This window comes from Schistocerca piceifrons, chromosome 6 (genome assembly GCF_021461385.2).
Source record: "Schistocerca piceifrons isolate TAMUIC-IGC-003096 chromosome 6, iqSchPice1.1, whole genome shotgun sequence".
Taxonomy (NCBI): domain Eukaryota; kingdom Metazoa; phylum Arthropoda; class Insecta; order Orthoptera; family Acrididae; genus Schistocerca; species Schistocerca piceifrons.
This window is the reverse complement of record NC_060143.1, coordinates 48410392-48429676: the sequence shown is the minus strand read 5'-3', so window position 1 is coordinate 48429676 and position 19285 is coordinate 48410392.

Below are 19285 nucleotides of genomic sequence, written 5' to 3'. Positions count from 1 at the left end.
CAAACGGTAGTATATGGTTGCTAAGTATGGATCTAATGAACCAGCATACCATGAAAGGAAACTAATTGGTATACAGTCGGGACCAGAAGACTTGCTTTTATTAAGTGATTTAAGTTGCTTCACTACTCAGAGAATATTAGTTCTATGTTACTCATGTTGGCAGCATTTCTAGATTTCACTTCGTTTTCTTTCGTGTAGGGATTTCGGAAGGCTATATTTAGTAACTCTGCTTTGGCAGCACTGTCTTCGATAGGATCTCCATTACTATCACACAGAGGACGCATTGATTGTTTCTTGCCGCTAACATACTTCACATACGACCAGAATCTCTTTGGATTTTCTGACAGGTTTCGAGACAAAGGTTCGTCGTGGAAACTGTTAAAAGGATCTCGCAATGAAGTCCGCGCTAAATTTCGAACTTCTGTAAAAAGTCACCAATCTTGGGGTTTTGCGTCTGTTTAAATTGGGCATGTTTGTTTCGTAGTTTCTGCAGCAGTATTCTGATCCGTTTTGTGTACCAAAACAAATTTATCTCAAAGCAAATAACGTAATGCTGTACTTGATATCAGTAGGATTGATCAAATCTGACAACACTCTTTTCGGAAAACACTAGGTACATTTCGCGTAAGATAAGAGAAATGAGGGGTTTTACAAAGGATATAGACACGTTTCCTTCCTCTTCTTCCACCGCTCTGTATGTGAGTGGTACAAGGTAACCTCCGCTGCTGACTTGCGGAATATAAGCACGAACCTAAACATCCAAAGGAGACAGTGCAATTGCCAGTCATCATACCAAAAATTCAAGCCACGGCTCCTCCATCGATGTAAGTAAGATAAATGTGGTGGTAGAGAGATACGTGTCTCGTAATTTACAGGGAAAGCAATGAGCGGCTAAATTAATGACGTGCCATTGCATATTACTCAAAATCGAACGAGCAAACATTAGAAGATTTATTCAAACGGAACAGGAGTGGTGCTGGGCGATATTAGACAGGGAGAAAGACATGAAAAATAAACGGCTTTGCAAGATTAAATAAAAAAGTACTTATACAGACTGACAGGAAGGGCAGAAGAGCAGAGAGATTATAAGCTGCCATCTTGCAGGTTCCGCCTGGAGCCTCAGCTCTGTGGAGCCCTATCGCGTCTACACAGTCAGGTGTTAAAAGATAATTATGCATGTGAGAGGAGCAGGGGTACCGTGGCAAGCCAGTTAGTCCTCGCCGCCAACGATGGCTCAGATGCACATTACCACCTTAGTCAGTATTCCTTGGACCGGACTGGCAGAGATGCCGGATGGGTTACAGCGAATGAATGGCACCTGCCCACACCGAGATGAAAGAAAAAAAAAGTGAGGTATCTTCCAATATAGTGGCGGGCATCCTTTTGCCCACCATAGCAGCTCGACGTGGAATGAACTCAGCAAGTCGTTGGAAGCCCCTGAAGGATAACTGAATCATGCTGCTCTTATAGCTGGACATACTTACGAAAGTGTTGCCAGTGCAGCATTTTCTGCATGCACTGAAATCTCGATTATGTCCCATAAATGTCGGGCGTTGTGTATGGCCAAATCATTGGAACTAACTTTCAGAATGATCTTCAAACCAATCGCAAAAAATTGGGGCCCTATAACATTATGCATTGTCATCCACACGAATTCAAAAATTTTCAAATGGCTCTGAGCACTATGCGACTTAACTTCTGAGGTCATCAGTCCTCTAGAACTTAGAACTAATTAAACCTAACTAACATAAGGACATCACACACATCCATGCCCGAGGCAGGATTCGAGCCTGCGATCGTAGCGGTCGCCCGGGTCCAGACTGTAGCGCCTAGAACCGCACGGCCACTCCGGCCGGCCGCAAGACTTCCATTGTTGTTGAGAACATGAAGTAAATTAACGGCTGCAAAAGGTCTCCAAATACCCGAACCTCGCCATATACGGTCAATTTTCATTTCGGCGAAAGGCCGTAATCCATTAAATGTAAACACAGGCCACACCACTATGGAGCCACAACCAAATGACGCAGTGCCTTGTTGCCAACTTGGGACCATGGTTTCGTATGGTCTGCGCCACTCTTGAACTGTACCATCAGCTCTTACCAACGTAAATCGGAGCTCATCTGACCAGGCAACGGTTTTACAGTCTCCTTGGTTACATCCTGGGTCACGCGCCCAGGAGAGGTGCTGCATGCGATGTCGTGCTGTTAACAAAGGCACTCGACTCGCTTGGGTCGTCTGTTGCTGCCAAAGCCCTTTAACACCAAATTTCACCACAACGGATACATTCGTCGTACGGCCCACATTGAATTCTATCTTTATTTTATGCAATGTTTGCCTATATGTTGACACTGACAACTTTAAGCAAAAGCCGTTGCTTTCGGCATGTGAAGGCTGTGGGGCACTGTTTTGTCTGTGGTGAGAGGTAAAGCCTGATATCTGGTATTCTCGGCACGCTCTTGGCACTTTGGATGTCGAAATGTTGAAGTCCCGAACGATTTCCGAGATGCCTACCTTGCTCTATCATTAAGCGTTCAAAGTCGGTTAATCTCCTTGGTACGGCCACAATCAAGTTGGAAGCCTTATCACATGAGTCAACTGATCACAAATGATAGCTCCACCTATGCACAGACGTTTTATACCTTGTGTACGCGATACTAACGCCATTAATATACATTATGTGATCAAAAGTATCCGGACACCCATAAGAACATATGTTTTCATATCAGGTGCACTGTGCTGCCACCTACTGCCAGGTACTCTATATCAGCGACCTCAGTAGTCATTAGACATCCTGCGACAGCGGAATGGGAGGATCCGCGGAACTCACGGTCTTCGAACGTGGTCAGGTGAATGGGTGTCACTTGTGTCTTACGTCTGTACTCGAGATTTCCATATTTCTAAACATTCCTAGGTCCACTGTTTTCGATGTGATAGTGAAGTGAAAACCTGAAAGGGCACGTACAGTACAAAAGCGTACAGACCGACCTCGTCTGTTGACCGACAGAGATCGTAGACAGTTGAACAAGGTCGTAATGTGTAATAGGCAGACATCTATCCAGACCATCACACAGCAATTCCAAACTCCATCACAGTCCACTGCAAGTACTATGACTGTTAGGCGGGAGGTGAGAAAACGTGGATTTCATAGTCGAGCGGCTGCTCACAAGCGACCCATCACGCAGGTAAATGGCTCTGACCACTATGGGACTTAACTTCTGAGGTCATCAGTCCCCTAGAACTTAGAACTACTTAAACCTAAGTAACCTAAGAACATCACACATATCCATGCCCGAGGCAGGATTCGAACCTGCGACCGTAGCGGTCGCGCGTTTCCAGTCTGTAGCGCCTAGAACCGCTCGGCCACTCAGGCCGGCTCAAGCCGGTAAGTATGAAACGTCCCCTCATTGGCGTCAGGAGAGTAAACATTGGTCGGCTGAGCAGTGGAAAAACGTTTTGGAGTGAGGAATCACGGTACACAATGTGGCGATCCGATGGCAGGGTGCGGGTACGGCGATAGCCCGGCGAACGTCATCTGCCAGCGTGCGTAATGATAACAGTGAAATTCCGAGGCGGTGGTGTTATGGTGTGGTCGTGTTTCCCATGGAGGGGACTTGTACCCCTTGTTGTATCACAACAAAGGCCTACATTTATATTTTAAGTAACTTCTAGCTTCAAACTGTTGAAGAGCGATTCGTGGATGGCGATTGCATCTTTCAACACGATTGAACACCGGTTCATAATGCACGGCCTATGGCGGAGTGGTTACACGACAATAACATCCCTGTAATGGACTGGCCTGCACAGAGTCCTGACCGGAATCCTACAGCACACCTTTGAGATGTTTTGGAACGCCGCCTTCTGGCCAGGCCTCACCGACCGACGTTGATACCATTCCTCAATGCAGCACTCCGTTAAGAATGGGCGCCATTTCCCAAGAAACCTTCCAGCACCTGACTGAACGTATGCCAAAGAGAGTGGAAGCTGTCATCAAGACTAAGGGTGGGCCAACACCATACTGAATTCCAACATTACCGATGGAACGAGCCACGAACTTTAAGTCATTTTCAACTAGGTGTCCGGATACTTTTGATCACATAGTGTATGTGCGTATCGCTATCCCGTAACTTATGTCGCCTCAGTGCATATTTTGCGAGCTAGTGTTCGCAATGTTGTGTGTAGAACCGTGAAAGTAAAATCATATAGTTGTAAATTGTAAAATAAATAATGCACTACCGAATTTATAACAGCTAATCTCAGAAATAAGTGCTTTTGGTAAATAAAATATCACGTCGTGCAACTTGTTGAAAGCAGAGGGGTATCAGCGTAATTTGTTTCAATACAATATTGATCAGTTTTTATGTGGATTACTACTATTACTTATCTACATGAAACTATAATTTTAGACATTTCGAGTAAGCTGCCATTCATCACGTTAAGACGAAATTTTATCTAAGGCAACCGGTAACCTCCTACAGTCACTCAAAGACGACATTTTCCCGTACACTGCATTGTCATCAATCAACAGACGCAGACTGCTGCTCACCTTATCCACCACACCGTGTATGTATATAGGGACCAAGAGCAGTCCCACCACACTCTGATGGGGCACAGCTGATGATGTCTTTGTCTGCGAGAACACTTACTGTTTATATAAAGTACTGGGTTCTACGATTGTGAAAAATTTGTGCCAGTCGCAGCTCTGTGAACCTATTAACACCACTCAGACCTTCTATAACAGTCTTTTGTGTAGCAGTGTGTCACTTCCCGATAATCTAGGAATATAGAATTTGCGTTTCGAGAGGTGAGTGAATCTGTAGCGTCAATACAATGCAGTAGTGTCAGATCTGCCATTGCTGTGGATGGTGGTGTGTTGATGGGGTGGGGGCAGGTTTTCACCACGATTTTGCTTCGAATGAGAGTATTGATCATACAATCTTTTAAATTTATGTATTAAATGAAATAATTTTTTATTGTTTAGTTAGGAAGTCAGCTTCTTTGTAACTCCCGACTTGTTGTCGCTAGGTGGGGCATTTTTTCTGTTGACTGTACAGACTGGTGAGAAGTTCATGGATATTTTACATATACTCGAGATGTACTTCTGAAATGTAATATATGTCTAAATCATCTGCTATGCTTATTTAACTAAAACTTTTGCCTATTCTAAAAGAATAATCAGACCACTAAATAAGATTAGAAATGGCTAGGTATTGCATCACTAAAAAGCTATAGAGACTATTAAAAACTGGGTATGTAATATAAAATTCATAATTATTTTTCTTACTACTAGCTATGAAACCATGTAGACAGTGAACTGTACCACGTCTGATGCCAATCTCAACAAATTACAATTTTTCTATGACTGCACTAAACTGTAATTTTACATCAACGCGTCTCATGCCAAATTTTAGCGTTATTAGTTTTCAGCAAAGCATTTCAAGCTTAACGGGGTGAAGTCAAATAATAAGATAATACCAGTTTCGCACATTGTGAAACAGAGTACACTAAAATATCCAGACATATTAGTCTATAGCAACATGTCACTTTTAAAAAATATCAGTCGGAATAATCCCTTGATGCGTTACATTTCAATAAACGCCACACCATACACGCTATATTGTATTCAAAATCTTTCATTTTTGTTTCACTGGTCAGAAAATTTTCAGTGATTCAACTGGCGGCCAATGTTCTTCGAACACAATGTATTGCTCTCTTACATACTCATATGGAAACACACCTTACTTTTTAAACAGACTATTCTGTCTCAGAGAAATACTTTTTTATTGTTTTCACCTCATAAGGTGTGAAATATGAGACCAATTTTTCTAGGGAACATGTCAAAAAGTTGAAGGAAGCTATAAACCAAAATTTTACATGGAAATTATGTCCCACAGTGATAGTTTAATAAATGTGTTACACTTTTCCACGTTTGCTACAATTAAAGAAATGCATCCTCCACTTGACCACATACATTAATAGTAACGAATTGAACAACGTAATTTATGAGACCATGAAACCCAAATAAATGTTGAATAAGGTCTATGCTTTAATCTACAGTCACAATGTATAGCTCCTCGAAAGCTAAAAATATTCCCTGTGCTTCACATCAGTTTGCCCCAATCTTCCCTTTGCGACAAGTAAAGTTTATGATGTTTGAAACGTCTCTTCCACACTAAGGCTAATATTCACCTGCTTTTTTGTGTAATTTTGTATAAAGTCAACAATCAGATACAACAGTCTGCTGAAACCATGTCTTCTAGTCACCGTCTCAGACGGATAAAACTGTGAATATTTGTCGCAGTGGGGACCACGTATGTAGCAAGCAAAACCTATTGATTTATGCAAACGCTTGTAACAAACATTCAGTATTTGCTTATGTGATATATGGTCGCTTTAACTCATTGCTACCCCTCTCGAATTTTATTTCTCGTTTTCCTGCATTGAGCATGACGTTGACTTATTTGAATTCTAAACCATCATCTAAATGATATTTTCAGATTTGAAGCTACTCTTCAATATTTTTCTGTGTTTCTGATTTTATGTTTTGTTGTGCTTTGAATCGGCCTTATACAAACACCGTAAATAGTGTTTGGGAAAGGCAGCTTTCTAAACAACTCAAGAATTAAATAATATGTGCAGCCAACTTACTTTACATTGAAATTAACACAAACAGCGTTTAAATACTGCAATACAATGCTGATGAAAATTTTAAATTTTCATGTATTCGTCTGTCAAAATTAAAGGTTCACATGTTCCTCACCTTTGTGATGGTTCAACACACAGAATGGAAGTACTTTTAAATGTTTGCCTTCGTGTTCTTTTCTTCTTTCTGTGACAAACCACTTGTGCTCAGAGTACTGAACAGCGTACAGTTTAACAGATACATTTAGGTTTTTTCTCAAATACCTTAATGTTATTCGGACAGCTGGGAAATGAAATGTTTGCGAATGTTAACTGAGCAGACTGATTAGAGATGTAGTTCACATTGTCATTTATCGATACAAACCTACTGTTCCTGACAATTTGGAGCAGTAATCATCATTGATCATGGCATATAAGTTGACGATCACTTTCGGTAATTTCCTGTGTGTCCCTCCATGAAAGCCCTTACTTACAATCACACAAAGCATGAAAGTTTCTTTTAATGAATAACTCCAATCATGAACACGGAGAGTTTCTTTTTTTATAAGATTAGTGTGTAATATTGGTAGATACTATTTACTGATATCGGCAGATAGTGACATAGATACATTCTTGTTGTACATGTACATTTCCCTGACGTCATCTAATTTAAGAACCAGGAATCTACATACAAGTAAGGCATGTATCTTTAGCGGCCGATTGAACTCATGTACTATTAAGTTTTTGTGATCTTTATGTCATGATGACTGGCTAGTATTCCAATGCGTATTAGACTTCTAAGAGCAGAATCCATCCAAATCCGTTCACAAGAATCATCATGAACTTCACACACGTTGGTGTTTAACACCAATATCAAAATCATTTATATGCATCTAACATAACAACTTGGTCCGCTTTTTCTTAACGTGAGATCTATATAATCATGCCCCCTGATTATGTAAATGTTTAATTAATTATCTATATCCATATTTGTTAACTAATGTATAGAAGTAATTTTAAAAGTAACATTCTGTAAGAGGCTGGAAATGGTAAAACTAGTAAAACAATTCATACATAGGGTACTTATGTTTGTTATCGTGTAAAATATGGGGTACTGCCTGGCGCGAATAGGAAAGATGGATTACGTGGTCGTACTGCAAGAGTCAGTGGGTAGCTAGCATGAGAAAATGTTGCATCTCGTGAACTGAAAGCGGCAAGAAGAGCAGCCTGACTACATTATATAGCCTTGCATGCGGAAGCAGTTAAGTTTATTATGCGTGACACACATTGGTTATCTCAGCGCTACCAAAATACTACGCTAAGAGGAAAATTTTCAGATCTTGTTACACAGCAAGAGCCACGATTTTTTTTGTTTTTTTCTTTTTTTTGCAACCGTTTTCAGAAGACAGCGTATTGTCACAGCCATCAGCTTCGTCTCAAATATTCAGGTGAATACAATACAATGGTATGCACCAGTTATTTGGATTCTTGTTCAACAATAATACCATTTTGTTTAAACTTTGTGTCGAAGAATCCTATTTCATCCCTAGTCACGTACCTAGACAGGTTTCTATTACAAGTCCTGCATTGTTCCTATTTCACCGAACTGAAAAGTAGTTGATTTCCTTAGATACATCCAAAAATGCTTTTTTGGAGTAGTAAATTTCACAGGTATTGAGTGAGTCTTGCTTCTGAGGTACTCCACGTTGAGGCGAAATAAGAGGTTTCATTGTACGATGCACAGAGACCAGCGAGTGTGCCGGGGCTACCCCAATGCAACTACTACCAGCGCCATGTCATCATAACACTTCTATAATATTTTAAGAGTGAAATTAAAAATTAAATATCTTTTCCAAACTTCGTCAGTATATGCTTAAGTATATTAATGTTAACATTGAAAAGTCTCAGATGATTGTGTTAGCAAAATAAACGATCTTAAGAAAGAAAGAAATGATAACAAACCATAAAACAAGGAAGCTCATAATTCATCAGAATATGCAAATGTATGTCACAATTAAAAGTTACAAGTCTCGGCGTGATGAGAGCCAAGTTTTGGCTAAAAAACCGTGTTTTTACGAAAAACTGATGCCGTTAAATACTGCACTCAGAAAGCTGAAAGTTCGTATGTAGCCGCAGTTTCGTTTAAAAACATTAGATACCAATAAGCTACCTTCATTATTATTTAATTTATTCACTAAAACCCAAATTTAGAACGAAAATATCCTTACTCATGGTAGATTAAGTATGATTTGTATTTTCAATAGAAAGTTCTAATTACAGCACTGGATTAAATTCATGATTTAATACAGCTGTACCAAATTTCAATACTGCGTTCTAAATAACAATGGTTACAAGAAATCTTAAAGAAGCAATTCAAAGGTCATGTTCAATGGTCAGCTCTGTTCTAAATATTGTAGGCAGCAAAGCTTAAATGCAGTCGAGCTAAAACTTTTTAGTAACTAAATCAAACTCAATATTATATATATAAAAATTAAGTGACCTGTAAATTACTAAACGACAGAGCTATTAATTTATATGGACCTGAGAAAGGGGCCATTTAATACTGCTACCTGTGGCTAGGGACATTGATAGCAGATATTCCGTTTGGCGGCCTGGTACGACCCTATATAAGTACAACCAAAGAGGCAGAGATATATCAAATTGTCAGTGTCATGCCGGCGCAGTTCTGAATGCGTAAAAGTAGGAAGCGAAGTCGTGAGGACTGCACGCCGTCCTGGATCGCTTAGATTTCGCGGAGGTAACTGTTTGTGTGACACCTGCAATTTTGACAAAACTGCGTGCCAAGTGGAGAGATTATTTTCCACTTTTAAGGCACGCAATTAACTTTTTGGCAATTAGAAGTCAGTACAATAGACCATTTTACTTGTAACGTCCCGTAGAGGTCGCCTCGGAACTGTTAATAGTGTTGTTTCCGTTAAGGACATTAGTTACAACAGTAAGACATTTTTTACTGCGTGGGAACTTCTACCGAGTGTATTAGTCAGTTAAAGCTTTTATGTACAGTCATAGTTCCTGTTCCCGCTAAGTAAATAGCAAGTAGGAACATTTTCTTTCAGTTAGTACAAAGAGTGATGTGGACTTTCAGACTGAAAATTGTGGTCAGTACATTCTCCATCGCTCTCTGGCAGACGGCAAAAATAGTTTTTAGGCTCTTGTAGGTAGGTGGAAAACACTCACAGGCAATTTAAGCCTCTTTTCATGATGACAGAACGAAGTAGCTATCAACTGATTATTATCCACCGCCCCACAACCTTTGCAAGCAAATCATCTAAAACGTTTGGCTTAATTAGCACTCTTATTGAAATTTCAGGGCAGAATTTAAATTTTAGCATAAAACTGCGTTTAATTAAATTATTATTGACAAGTAAACTTGAATGGCCAGCTCAAGGAACAATTATTGTATAGGTTTGTAAGTAATACTGTATCCATAGTTAAAAGTGTTTCTCATATTGTGTCCTAACTTAAATGTTCACTCACAATCTGAGTCAATTTATGGAATAGTTTCTGGGTCCCCATGGTAGTTGTTGAGCCAGTTTTGTAGTATACAGGGTGAGTCACTAACTGTTGCCACCAAGAATAGTTCCGAAAGTATGATAGGAGCTGAGAAGGTTGAGGACAAATGTTGCACGGGACAGCGGGGCCCATAATATGACGTTGGGTTTTGTTGCTAGATGGGGTCGCTTCAATGATATGAAGGTCAACTTTTTTAAAAATGAAATGCTACAATATTGTACCTATCTTCTGATAGCGGCTATCTAGACGAATCCAATGATGTGTAACAGTAAGGTCTTTTGAAGGTCAACGAAGGTCACAAAGGTGGCACGAACGTCCATTTACAGAAGGTGTTCGAAGTCATGACCATTGGTATCAATGCAGTGCTGCAATCTTCTTGTGATGGATTGAGTGGTATTCTTTATCACATCGGCACTTATCGAAGCACATGGTCTCACAATTGTCTCTCGCATACCTTCAGGTGTATTCGGAATGTCTTTATAAACAATGTCTTTTACGAATCCAGATGCGTCAAGCGTGGCGAACGAGCCGCCCACAACACATCTCCTCCCTGTCCAATCCAACGATTTGGGAATTGTCTCTGCAACTTATTTCTAGCCATCAGCGAATAATGTGTCCGACACCCATAGTGTTTATAATACAGTCTATTCCTTGTCCCCACTAACAGACTTAATGTTTCTTGAAGGAATGTGGTGTACTTTCTACCATTAATATTTCCTTCGATGAAATAGTGGGCTATAATGCTGTCCTCCAGAATCCCACACCATGCATTCACCGACCACGGTGCAACTTGCCGTAACCAACTTGGATTTTAAGTTGCGCTATAATGCACGTTATGCAAATTAACTTTTCTATGGTTTCTGAATGTAGCTTCGTCAGTAAATAAAATCAAATTAATGATTCGATTAGATCAGATTAGATTAATACTAGTTCCATGGATCATGAATACGATATTTCGTAATGATGTGGAACGAGTCAAATTTTCCAATACATGACATAATTAAGTTAATTTAACAACATACTTAAGTTAATATAACAACTTTTTATTTTTTTGTATTTTTCTTTTATTTTTTTATTTTTTATTTTTTTACATTTTTTTTGGTTAGCTTTCTTTTCTTTCTTAATTTATATCTAAAAATTCCTCTATGGAGTAGAAGGAGTTGTCATTCAGAAATTCTTTTAATTTCTTCTTAAATACTTGTTCGTTACCTGTCAGGCTTTTGATACTATTTGGTAAGTGACCAAAGACTTTAGTGCCAGTATAATTCACCCCATTCCGTGCCAAAGTTAGATTTAATCTTGAATAGTGAAGATCATCCTTTCTCCGAGTATTGTAGTTATGCACACTGCTATTACTTTTGAATTGGATTTGGTTGTTAATAACAAATTTCATAAGAGAGTATGTATACTGAGAAGCTACTGTGAGTATCCCTAGATCCTTAAATAAATGTCTGCAGGATGATCTTGGGTGGACTCCAGCTATTATTCTGATCACACGCTTTTGTGCAATAAATACTTTATTCCTCAGTGATGAATTACCCCAAAATATGATTCCATATGAAAGCAATGAGTGAAAATAGGCGTAGTAAGCTAATTTACTAAGATGTTTATCACCAAAATTTGCAATGACCCTTATTGCATAAGTAGCTGAACTCAAACGTTTCAGCAGATCATCAATGTGTTTCTTCCAATTTAATCTCTCATCAATGGACAAACCTAAAAATTAGGTATATTCTACCTTAGCTATATGCTTCTGATTAAGGTCTATATTTATTAATGGCGTCATACCATTCACTGTACGGAACTGTATGTACTGTGTCTTATCAAAATTCAGTGAGAGTCCGTTTACAAGGAACTACTTAGTAATTTTCTGAAATACAGTTTTGACAATTTCATCAATTAATTCTTGTTTGTCGGGTGTGATTACTATACTTGTATCATTAGCAAAGAGAACTAACTTTGCCTCTTCATGAATATAGAATGGCAAGTCATTAATACATATCAAGAACAACAAAGGACCCAAGACTGACCCTTGTGGAAACACATTCTTGATAGTTCCCCAGTTTGAGGAATGTGCTGATCTTTGCATGTTGTGACAACTACTTATTTCATCTTTCTGCACTCTTCCAATGTGTCATCCCTCTGAATGTAAAGTTGCAACCCTTGGCAGAATTCAATGCCACACATACAATCCGTAGTAGTTAATTCTTGGTGGAGACTGATATGGTAAGGATGATATTTATGGCAGTGCAGAACACGAACAACACTACACTGTCTCATACCTGATACCCTTGCGATTTGACGGGAGGTAACACAAGGATCTCGAACCACTGAGGTAAGAGTTTCAGTTTACGTTTCCTCGTTAGTAACTTTCCTTTGCCGTATATGCTCCGATGCGATAATGTTCCAGTTGTTCCCAATTTATCATACACATATTTAAATGCACAGCTTGCAGGGCGAATAAGTTGACGATATCTTTCACCGTATAAGTCTCTAGCTTTCACTGAATTTCTTTGGCATTCTCCATAAATGAGAAGCATATCGACTTGTTCTCCGAAGGAATGCATTCGCTTGACTCGACGATACTAGTCTTACCGTTCCTATTAGTGTTGTAGTGCGTTACCGTCGAATGGTGGTTACATGTCAATGGCACGTTAGATTTACACGCCGTATTCGGCGAATATTTACTCTTTGCACGATATACGAGAGAATTGTCAGAGCCTATGCTTCGATAAGTGCCGAAGTGATAAGGAATACTGTGGTGTCACCGCCAGACACCACATTTGCTAAGTGGTAGCCTTTAAATCGGCCGCGGTCCATTAGTATACGCCGGACCCGCGTGTCGCCACTGTCAGTGATTGCAGACCGAGAGCCACCACACGGCAGGTCTAGAGAGACTTACTAGCACTCGCCCCAGTTGTACAGCCGACTTTGCTAGGAAAGGTTCACTGACAATTACGCTCTCAGTTGCCGAGACGATAGTTAGCATAGCCTTCAGCTACGTCATTTGCTACGACCTAGTAAGGCGCCATAGCATTTGATATTGAGATTATAACAGGTACCGTCAAGAGCGATGTACACCAATTGTGGATTAAAGTTAAGTATTATATCAACTACGTACTTTATTTGCTACTATTAATTCCCTTAACTGTTCCATACCTCGCGCCAGTCAGCGTGTAATTAAACGCGTGCATTTCGGCCTCCTCTAGCAACACAGTGTTGGCTCTTCTGCCAACACTTCAAATACCACTCACGCTATGGTAAGAAGATTGCAGCACTGCATTGATACCAATGGTCATCACTTTGAACACCTTCAGCAAATGGACGTTCACGCCACCTTCTTGACCTTCGTTGACCTTCCAAGACCTTACTGTTGCACATCTTTGGATTCGTCTAAATAGTCGCCATCAGAAAATAAATATCAAACTACAGCATCCAATATAAAATTTACAAAGCTGACCTTCATATATCTGACGTGACTCCACCTAGCGCCGAAAAACCAGTGTCATAGTATGACCCCCATTGTCCCATGCTACTTTTGTCCCACAAACTTTCCAGGTACTCCCATAGTTTCGGAGTTATTCTAGGTAGAAGTAGTTAGTGACACGCCCTGTATATTACAATAAGGTAGTAAAGAAGTACAGATTTCCTCTTATAGCATGTGTGTGCTATAATGAGGAACTGGTTAACACTTTTCCGACTGTATAAGATCTAGGGACCATATGCTTCATTTTAGGTACATAGTATAAAGAAGTGAATGCTCCTTGAGAAAACGAATAATAATCAGATTAAAGAATCTTCAAACCATTTCAATGACAGTATATTTCAACAATTAAACAGATAAGAGAGCCTCTGGCCTCACGTAATAGTATTCCACTATTGGTAAACATTTACCTGTAATGATCATTTGCTTCCTATTTTCATATACAGGTAGTAAGTGATATTAAGAGCTACCTGTTGAGCAAAAGGTTAATATTCCTTCTGTGTTGTTCATGTCAAGCCATTGTTACATTGTTTGCTAAATGGCGCTACTGCCCTGTATCTTATTTGCAAACCATAATTTCAGTATGAAGTAATGTCAGTCCAACTTTCCTTGCGAACTATACTAATACTTGGTACAACTTTGCCTAATTAAGCTGGTGACCGTTTACGTTTACGTAATTGCGGTTTACTTAATTTCCCGTTCGTTATTCTGGTGCTTCCTTTCAGTAGGAATCTTTCGAGAGACCGAATTCGATCCAGTACCTTTCCACTACCCACAGTCATGGTCACAATTGAAATTCAATCACAGGCCTAACGTTATTGGTATACTACAAAATTTCCGGTGATGCTGTAGTTGTCGCCTGATAACAGGACGTCTTGTTAGTTGTTTCACACTACATGCGTATGTACTAAACATGAAACAAACCTATTACGAGCAACGAATGCGCAGCGACTTGAGCTTCCAGGAAGTTCAATAAAGTAAATAGTAGCAAATATTACAGTGTTTAGAAAGTAAACTGTAAACCATATTCAGTATCGAAATGATACAAAAACAGTAGTAGGACAGAGCGAGCAGAACATGAGAGCACAGGGCATAACTCAGACATCATGGAACGCGTTAGCAATTACCAAAACGAATACACAGGCAGCAAACAGTACGGCATTTGAGTTACGCGGAATGCCAAGAGTATGTAAACGATCAAATTCAGATTACGAGCCCGTCACAAGTCAAACAAGAACCAACGAACGGAACTTTCGAAGAAGCTTACGTGGAAGATAATGACTGCAAAAATAAATGGGTTGATCATTTTACCGGAAATTGAGGAAGTATCAGTAGAGACATAAGAATTAAATCAGAACACGGGGAGACGATAGAGAAGGATACTGAAAAAACGTTAAGCACGAGCGAACTATTCAAACTTTAGTCCACACAAGTTGAAGATCAGAAGAATGCATAGATAAATTGTGTAAATAACCATCTGGTTAACATTGCTAGTGGCATGAGTGGTTTCAATAATCAGCTCACGATACAAGGGAGTAGCAGAAATAGCCTAAAGAATCAAATGAAAACACAGGGTCTAAAAATTAGTAAACAGATTGAAAAAGTAGACGGAAAAGTAGACGTTTAGAGTGCTGCAGTCAAGAACATGAAACTTGATTCAAATACCATTAATATCAAAACGACCACTATGCAAGGCCAGATCAATTATCTTAAAGAATGTTTAATTCAGAAATCATAGACATCCAAGGAACTCTAGAACCTTTAGTACTAACGAAAGTGGACGAAAAAGTTTTCGGCCTGAAAACCGAAATAGTTGGCGAATGTACAAATTAAATCTCACATTTGAGAAAGACAGTATCAGATTCTGAAAAGGCACTGGCTAGACAAGTAAGAACAGAAGTGTGATCAAAACACTTCAAAAATTCAAGGCAAAATTTGTTACCATGAACAGAAAATTTGCTGTAAAATTAGTTGTGTATCTTACAGAATACCATGCAGTAAACTAGTAGATGGCGAAGAACGCTTTCATTGTGCCAAACGACTTACTGGTTGGCACCCGTTGGAGTTTTTGAAAAACTGCTAAATAATTTCTTTTGAATTTCTAATACATTAGCGAAACATTAACGTAGTTAGCGGTACAGTAGCAGGTGATGCCACACGGTGGGGACTTGATTTGATAACTTTCAACGAATTTAAGCAGAAATTTACTGAGGACTACTGGTCAGAGCAAAAACAAGACCGTTCAGGACGAGAATCTACAGTGAGAATACTGCATGACAATAGGGGCAGAATCTCCATAAAAAATTCATGCGAGTCCAAGTATCGAAAATAGACCATCCAAATCCGAAATAGTATGAGGGCTGTGGAAGAATGTGCCTGAGGATTCGAAGATATACTTTGGAAATAATAGTAAAAGCTCTTCTGCGTTCCTCGAAGATGAAGTTCACTGGCGAGGAAATCGTGACCATCATCCGAACCATAACAACAAGGGTTGTAATCACAATGGCGGTGAACAGAGTGACGGCGATAAGCACCGCGTTGATTTGGCTCAACGAGATGGGAGCGGATACTGAGTTACGTCAGATGCTCGCGGAAAAGGATTTGCACGGCAAAGTTATCATGACAGCAACAGTGTGAGAAACTGAATACCCCGTATGTTGCGGGCCGAACCAGCGCGGACTCGTTTTCACGTCCCAAACATAAAAAACAGTACTGACAAAGACGTACTGAATTAAGTACCGAGAGAACGTCTGCGAAGCATCTACGGCCAGTGCAGGTTAAGCTGCAGCTGTGCCCAAGAATGAGTCAAGGTAGGCGCAGTGTCCGTCAGCAACGAACACATCCGATAGGCCAACTGTCAGAATGAAGACGTCATAGTAGAACTAAATGAACCTGCATTTGTAGGTAACGACGTCGTAGATGAAGAAAGTGTGAACGTGTTCGTAGTTGAGGAAGAAAGCGCTCTTAACAGTTTAAGTAACTATAGAATTTGCGAAAACGAGTTTGTCAAGAATTTCAAATTGGTGCGAAAAAATCGAAGATCTTTACCAAGAGATAAAACCATGTGAGTAGGAGGACTGCAAAAGGACGTCAAGAATATAGCATCGTCTGATAGTAACGAGGAAATGGAAGCATTTAGCGCCGCACAAATTTCCGAGCAGCGTTTGTTAAAGAAGTGGCAAATAATAAGGGAAAAGGCACTGAGCAATGAACGTTAGTTGCCAGTAACATTGAGATTAACAATAGGGAAACAAATATGGTCGCAGTGAAGAGAAGTACGTAAGAAGATGAAATCTTTGGCCGAGCTGACAAAGTATTCCTCACAAACGAAACGCCAGTGGAACAAATTGATGTTGATAACCAAGGGAAGATAAATTCGAGCGAGTGTTTACGGGTTACTGATATTCATGTAGATTACACAAATCACGATGTAAGGATAGACGTCATTATAACCGATGATGATAAGATGGCAGCTCAGATGAGGAGCATGATGTAAATGAAAAAGAACTAATAATTGTAGGAGAAAGCCGTGACCCTTAGTATTTAAGATCTGGATAACGACGAGAAAATTAACTTCTGCGTAAGAAAAGACATTTGTCAGAACTGAACCGTGACCGTGAATTGTCGGATATAAGTGACAGCTTAGATGAAAATTGTGATGAAGTAACAAAAATCAAGGAAGGAGCGACGAAATATTGTTACGCAGCTCACAATGAAGCGTATAGTAAGCACAGCACCAAGAAACTTACAGCAGATCCACGTCATAAAAGACTTTGACCGGAGAAACCTTCAGATATTTGCCACCTGCATATGAGTAACATGGCTCGGAAATATCTTACGGTCGATCAAGATTTCTTACGGGAAGAACAAAATTATTTTTGAAGTAGAACATTCAAACAAACTATCATCCCAAACTATCATCCCTGTTTACATTTACTGTATTAGAATCTACATCTACATCTATACTCCGCGAGCCACCTAACGGTGTGTGGCGGAGGGTACTTATTGTACCACTATCTGATTCCCCCTTCCCTGTTCCATTCACGAATTGTGCGTGGGAAGAACGACTGCTTGTAAGTCTCCGTATTTGCTCTAATTTCTCGGATCTTTTCGTTGTGATCATTACGCGAGGTATATGTGGGCGGTAGTAATATGTTGCCCATCTCTTCCCGGAATGTGCTCTCTCGTAATTTCGGTAATAAACATCTCCGTATTGCGTAACGCCTTTCTTGAAGTGTCCGCCACTGGAGCTTGTTCAGCATCTCCGTAACGCTCTCGCGCTGACTAAATGTCCCCATGACGAATCGCGCTGCTTTTCGCTGGATCATGCCTATCTCTTCTATTAATCCAACCTGGTAAGGGTCCCATACTGATGAGCAATAATCAAGAATCGGACGAACAAGCGTTTTGTAAGCTACTTCTTTCGTCGATGAGTCACATTTTCTTAGAATTCTTCCTATGAATCTCAACCTGGCGCCTGCTTTTCCCACTATTTGTTTTATGTGATCATTCCACTTCAGATCGCTCCGGATAGTAACTCCTAAGTATTTTACGGTCGTTACCGCTTCCAATGATTTACCACTTATGGCATAATCGTACTGGAATGGATTTCTGCCCCTATGTATGCTCATTTATTACATTTATCTACGTTTAGGGAAAGCTGCCAGCTGTCGCACCATGCATTAATCCTCTGCAGGTCCTCCTGGAGTACGTACGAGTCTTCTGATGTTGCTACTTTCTTGTAGACAACCGTGTCATCTGCAAATAGCCTCACGGAGCTACCGATGTTGTCAACTAAGTCATTTATGTATATTGTAAACAATAAAGGTCCTATCACGCTTCCCTGCGGTACTCCCGAAATTACCTCTACATCTGCAGATTTTGAACCGTTAAGAATGACATGTTGTGTTCTTTCTTCTAGGAAATCCTGAATCCAATCACAAACCTGGTCCGATATTCCGTAAGCTCGTATTTTTTTCACTAAACGTAAGTGCGGAACCGTATCAAATGCCTTCCTGAAGTCCAGGAATACGGCATCAATCTGCTCGCCAGTGTCTACGGCACTGTGAATTTCTTGGGCAAATAGGGCGAGCTGAGTTTCACATGATCTCTGTTTGCGGAATCCATGTTGGTTATGATGAAGGAGATTTGTATTATCTAAGAACGTCATAATACGAGAACACAAAACATGTTCCACTATTCTACAACAGATTGACGTAAGCGAAATAGGCCTATAATTATTCGCATCTGATTTATGACCCTTCTTGAAAATGGGAACGACCTGCGCTTTCTTCCAGTCGCTAGGTACTTTACGTTCTTCCAGCGATCTACGATAAATTGCTGATAGAAAGGGGGCAAGTTCTTTAGCATAATCACTGTAGAATCTTAAGGGTATCTCGTCTGGTCCGGATGCTTTTCCGCTACTAAGTGATAGCAGTTGTTTTTCAATTCCGATATCGTTTATTTCAATATTTTCCATTTTGGCGTCCGTGCGACGGCTGAAGTCAGGGACCGTGTTACGATTTTCCGCAGTGAAACAGTTTCGGAACACTGAATTCAGTATTTCTGCCTTTCTTCGGTCGTCCTCTGTTTCGGTGCCATCGTGGTCAACGAGTGACTGAATAGGGGATTTAGATCCGCTTACCGATT